Source organism: Notothenia coriiceps, unplaced genomic scaffold (assembly GCF_000735185.1).
Source record: "Notothenia coriiceps isolate Sejong01 unplaced genomic scaffold, NC01 NC01_scaffold00032154, whole genome shotgun sequence".
NCBI lineage: Eukaryota > Metazoa > Chordata > Actinopteri > Perciformes > Nototheniidae > Notothenia > Notothenia coriiceps.
Window position 1 is genome coordinate 93,351 of NW_011364855.1, and position 6,418 is coordinate 99,768.

Below are 6,418 nucleotides of genomic sequence, written 5' to 3' on the forward strand. Positions count from 1 at the left end.
GGGTATGCCCCCCCGGGAAGATTTGTTTTGAACATTTTAAAGTAAAATGCTTCAATCTGGTGCACTTTGAGCTCACAGTTACTAGAGACCTGGGGCCGTATTCACAAAGCATTTTATCTTACCGCTAGGAGTGCTCCTAACTCGCGCTAAAACATTTTACGTAGGAGTTTTTTCTTAAAAGTTATTCACAAAGCCGCTGAGACCTACTCATACTAAGGATAAGAGTGAACTAAGAGTGACGTGCCGTTGCTATGGATGACGTCGATTCTCGTGCATGAGTTTAGAAGCGGTCAGTACGGTGATTGGTTGTTCAGAGTAGGCGGTCTCGGTGAAACTCATCCGCAACATCCCACAAACGAGCCCACTAAATCACCGAAAAACAAGGAAATAGCCTAGGCTAGAAATGTATTCCTATCAAATAGTTATGGACAGTGCAGTTAGCAGAATACACGCATGATGACAAGTTTGTGCAGACCACGATAATGACGACTGCACTGTCCATAACTATTTGATAGGAATACATTTCTAGCCTAGGCTANTCTGCAGCAGGTTCAGAACGACCAGACAGAGATAATGGAGGAGCAGCAGAGAACGACGGTGGTTAGCTCCGACCGGCCTGGAGATGCCAGATATGGTAGGGATGATGAGGAGGGAGGCCATTAGCAGATAAATCCATAAAATTAACAAAGAAGGGAGGGGTGGGCGGGGAGCAGGAGGAAGGAGTGATGCTGTTGAACGAGGCACTTCTTTGTTTTTTCCATCCAGTCAACCAAAAACATCGGCTGTCAGCTGAGAGTAATCCTGAACAACACAGAGGGTAGAAACGGGCTGTGGAGGTGGCTGCTGTTGACACAGTGTGCAGGCACTAAAACCCTATGCAGCTCCTGATAAAGAAAGCCACATTGACCTTCAACTGTCACCAACTTCAGTCCTTTATCTAATTAACAACACAACACAGGGGGTGTTAAACAACCTAAAGTAGCCTTTAATGCTTGTTCGCTTCATGTAATACAAAACAACTAGCTTCTTTCTCCCATCAATGCAACCAGTACAGAGCCAGACTGTTGCTCCGTGCTAAAAACAGCCGTGCCACTCAGGAAGATCAAACTATCCAATGGGTACGCACTCCTGTGCTGTTGCTAGGCCCCCCTCTCTGTTTCTCCCTCTCCATCTCCCTCCTGCTCTGGAGGACATAACACAGAAAAATGGCTGAATAATAAATTCTAACTCAATAAACGTGGAGACAGCAGCTGCACTCAGACAGAGAGCCCCTTGTCTGGGTCTCACTTCTTCTCTGCAAGCAAGCATTTTGAACCAAAAAACACAACAGCAGTGTTTTCTCAATTCAAGAGAAATTGGCTATTGATAGTCGGAGCTCTTCTACAGTAAAGCATGATCACTTCCCAGGCTGTTAGTTTTTCCTCTGCGTATGAGTGGGGCTAGTGTGGTTCTGTGGTGGATCAGCTGAAATGATGTTGAAGCAGCTCGATGATGGACGGAGAGAGTGTTGGGAAAAAGGCTTTACGAGAAATGTCAATCATGCACTGCAACATGCACAATGTATATCTTTATCATTACTCTGAAGTTGTTATACATATCTACAAGTGTGTATTAGAGAAACCTTAATTGATTGAATGTTTGAAACAAGCCTATGGTTTGTTGATCAGACATGACCACCGGTTAGTTTTCTATATCCTATTTTTCTCGTGTCAAATTAACAGAAAGTACAGCCACAAACATCACAAAGAAGAATGTCATTGAAGTTCTTCAGAGTGATTGGAGAAGCCAAAAAAGTTGCAATATTTGAACACCTCAAAGTCCAAAAGTCATGTGGTAATATGCCTGTGTTATCGCACAGTGACAATTTGTAACACAGCACCTGAAATACATCCTCAATTCTGATTGGCTGGAAAGTGTGGTCAGACATGATAATAGCACATCTGTAATGCAGGTGATGATTAGTATCAAACTGTAAGTCAATATAGCAACTACCAGGCTCAGCTCTATAGATAGGAGCTAGGGTTTTAGTGAGAACTACATCAAATATGTTTCAGTCTGTTAGACATTAGTGAGTGTGGACATCCTATTTCAGGAGAAAAGCGAGGACACCCTCCTGTACAACTTTCATATCATGACCAGAAGTGTGTCCAACACCAGAGACCTAACGATAATGGTGACTATCCCTCTAATATATATGTTATTGTATTACACCACTGTGTGTCACAACGACAGTCACCCCACCTCTCTTTACCTTTTCTTTTACCATCTCATCAATACGTTCTAATAGATGCAGAAATGACCTTGATCTTAGAGGTGCTCAAATTAAACCAGTCACACCATGTTTTACACCTCATGTCACCGTTTTCATCGCTTTAGACTCCATGATGACAGGCCAGAAAAGTAATTTTCAGCTGGTATGCTGATCATCTATAGGAGATCATTCTGTGGGAGACTTTTTCAATAGTTGACAAGAAGCTTTACCATAAACATGATTGTATAACCACTGAATCACAAGGAGATATTTGATATGATTACATTAAAGAAATGATTAATAAATTAGAAACCTGTAATTGGTTCAGCTGAACAAACAACATGTGTGCAAGCTTCCAGGAATTGGTTTGGTTTGTTACATTTACAAAAATATGTTTATCTAAAAAGAGAGGAAAGATGCTTCGTACCGGATTTACTTATGAGTTCATTTTGCATCATATAGCTGAGGTCCCCCGCATACTGTCGCATCTCCTCTCTAACACTTTAATCAGCAGATGACACCCTCAACAATAGCTTCATTAACCAGAAGGGCGTTCAGAGATGATGACCTCCGCCAAGGCCGTGCCGTCTCGCAAAGTCAACAAAAGTGAGAAATAATTCAGATTTAATAAAAAATGTAATAGTCTACCTTGGCGTTTGTTATAGCCTTTAACCAAGTTCCATAACAATTGGGCCAGTAGTTTTCCTCCTTGGTGAAGTTAAATATAATTATAGGTGGGCCTCATCACCTGAAACAAAGACCACTTCTGCTGTAAAACACAAACAGGAAACCCTGTGTGTATCTGTGCGTGCCAAAAGTCATCAACTAGCTTGACACCGATCACAATGTGTGTGTCTGAGCAAACAGTGTGTGTAATATCTGTTGCATTGTTACCTTGAGCGAGTCAAAGCAGGCGATGACTCGGCCATTCTCCACATGGCAGCTCCGGGCGGGGTGAGCAAACTTGCACTCGGCATCAGATCGCGAGCAGGTGCCTCTCTGAAACTCACGACACACTTCCAGGGTCAGCCATTTGGTGTCCCGTCCCATAGTCATGCTGACAGCCATCGGAGTTGTTCACAAACAAACAGTGGCGAGGGCACAACTGTCTGGCGAGAGCAGGGGTGACTAATACTGATGCAAGAGAAAAAAATCCCCAGCAACACAGAAACAGAAGCTAAAAGAATGTTCTGTCTTTCCTCAGCTTAAACAGGCAGCAAGTCCTCTCGGGTGGAGAATTTTAGGGGATGTTTATTAGTTCTTCCTGGGAAAAGTGGCAGCTGAAGTTCAAGATAAAGGGGGCAAACTGTGAGCAGAGGCCAGCTCCGTCTCAAAGAGCAAAAAAAAGGAAAAGCAGAAGCTACCGCTAGCTATCACTGTTGCACACAGAGCATCTGTGCCTTCACCTGAATGGACTGACACCCACCGTATGTCGTTGTTACATTCACGTTAACATGGCCAGGGTCGGGGCAGTCACTGTGGTTATGTCAGAGAAGCCTGAGAAAGAAGATTTCTGTGGGACAGAAACAAAAGCAGAACCTTATGGGGATGGTGTCCTTGCAGTGATGAGACGAGGAGGCGTTTCAGCTCAAGGTATGTGGGGACTGCAGCTCAGTAACGTGGGATGGATGACTCTGTGGCTGTCAGGATAAAATACAGCCTCCATTCAAGGCCAAGCACACACTGAGCCCCGTCCTGCGCTCATCCAGCAGCACACGACCCCTCGCAGTAGGCACTTTGGAGTTCCACTTCCTCCTCTTATTTCAGTCTCTTTCTCATCCCTCCTTCGCTGTTGTCTGTTCTTCTGTTGTCATCCTCTTCACTGACCTCTCTGCTGCATGTCCTTGCTTGTTGTCTCTCTGTGGACTGTAAAAAGAAAGAGAACATTAAATCAAAGTGTAGGCAAAAAAAAAGGAAATGCTTGTAATGTGAAGCTACAACCTCGTGTGGAGCTTGTTTAAACGGAGGGTGACGAGGACCACGAGGCAGGAGGGTGGATGGGAAAGAGCCAAAGGGAATAAAGCGAGGACAAACAAATAGGGGAACAGAGCAAACGGGAGGGAGGGAGGCAGCAATGAACAGGAAAGGGCAAGCTATGTCTTGATTAAGTGATACAAGAGAGGGAGAAAAAGAGAGGGATAGAGAGAGAGGGAGAGAGGGAGGATGGAGGGAGATTGCAGGCAGGACAGAGACGTCACTTCAACCTCCCCTGAGCTCCACGGAGCAGAAAGTAATTGACTAACTTGACATGAATCATGCTGCAATATTCTGTGAAAAGCTGTGTCCTTGAAGTTGCACCGGCTGGCACGTGTGTGGTCGACACTGATGATTCCCAGACAGTTATTAATGTGAAGGGAAGAAGTAGGAAAGAAGAGACAGGGAAGAAAGAGAGAGGGGGGGGTGGCTCTTCACAACTGCAGCTGCTGTGCCCAATGCGCGACTGCAGCCAATCGGACAGCGTCTTGCAGGCACGCAGAGCAAATAAATGACCAATGACAGGGCGGTTTCCACAGCAGCTCCTCCCTCCACAGAGCCTGTCCCTGTTCCTTTCTGGATTTGTTCACAGTCATGGCTGAGCCACATGCTAATATTCAAACTGTACAACAACTCTGACTCCCCACAGCTCCTCGTGGACGCGGACCAGGAAGTCATGTCTTATTCAAACAGTGGACTGTGCTGCAGTGTGATGCAAGGAGGGAGGATGCATGCAGGGATCAGAGCGACGTGCCCAGACACTAACTGAATACAGATAACAATCAGTGAGGTGGCTCAATAAAGATACCCCTCAGATGCAAAACTGCCATTTAGCTTCACAAGAGAGGGCAAAGTCCAAACTGCATTCTGGAGTTGGTCAAAATTAAAGAGGAAGTACCACTGTCCTGTCTGAAACATAGTCCTGCATTAATGCACAAAGTGAATAAACAATAGATATGCAGGAGAGGGTACAGAGTACAGCATGAAATAGGAGGAGAGGGGGGGGCTGGAGCAGATATTATCAGTTGCTGCGTCTGATGGCGCCAGACACAGACGGAGGAACCAACGGGGGGGGGTGAGAATGTGACGGAACGAGGGTGTGTGTGTCTGTGTGTATGTGTGTGTGTGTAGATAGACAGCCCAGAAGGAGAACACCGCAGTGTAGTGGGAGACAGAGGGATAAGGGGGAGGTGGGAGCTGAATTGATACACCCACCTTCAAACACAAGAACAAAGACACATCCCAACCCCAAAAAAAAGAGAGAGGCAGGAATGGGAGATGAGCAGGTACAGCAACTGCTTTGCTTGCTTTACCATTATGCTTGTCTATGCCTCCTCCTCCCCCCAGCCTACCTACAGATCGATGGAAACTTTTCCCAGGGGGACAGAACAAGCATTCCTCCTGAAGCTTTGCCTGTCCTGCATTCAGGTCCACATCAGTGTCAAGCGCCCTTGCTTACGCACACCCTGACGACGCAGCTCAATATGCAGCCCACATCATCAAAATGCTCCCGAGCAACACTCCTCACTTCCTCCCCTCGCTCTCGCCACACCACACACCAAATGGCGCACAGTTGCATTTACGAGCATTTCCTGGAAAGCTACGCAGCAATGCTGGCTCCCCTCCGGTGCCATTCCAGTTAATATGTCACCCTGTAGCTGTGGATATACAGAGTAACGACCTTCCACTAGCTGATATTTACTGCTGTGGCTCTGCTTTCCAAGAGTTTCACACTCTGGAAGATGTCCCGGACTGTTTCACCTTCCCTTTTTATGTTCACCTTTGGCCTCTACTAGGGCATTTAAGGGTCCTGAAAAGTGATATATGCATGCAGTTAAAAAACATAGAAATGAAGCTATGTTGAAGCTTTATTGTGTATGTTGGTTACATTGTGACATGCCTACTTTGGTTGGTGTTCATATGGAGTTTCAAATAAACAGTAAGTATGTTAAATTAGTAGGGGTGCACCGAATGGGAAATTCTTGGCCGAAACCGATACCGAAAATAGGAAACAGTTGGCCGAAAACCGAATGCCGAAAGGCCGAAAATGATTAATAGAAATATATATATATATATAATGTTTACATTTTTTACCAATGTTGTTCAGCTGCCTGATTATGAAAAAATAAATGATTATGGCAAAACTTAACTTAAATAATAATCACTATTATGGGTCCATAAAACATTTATTCA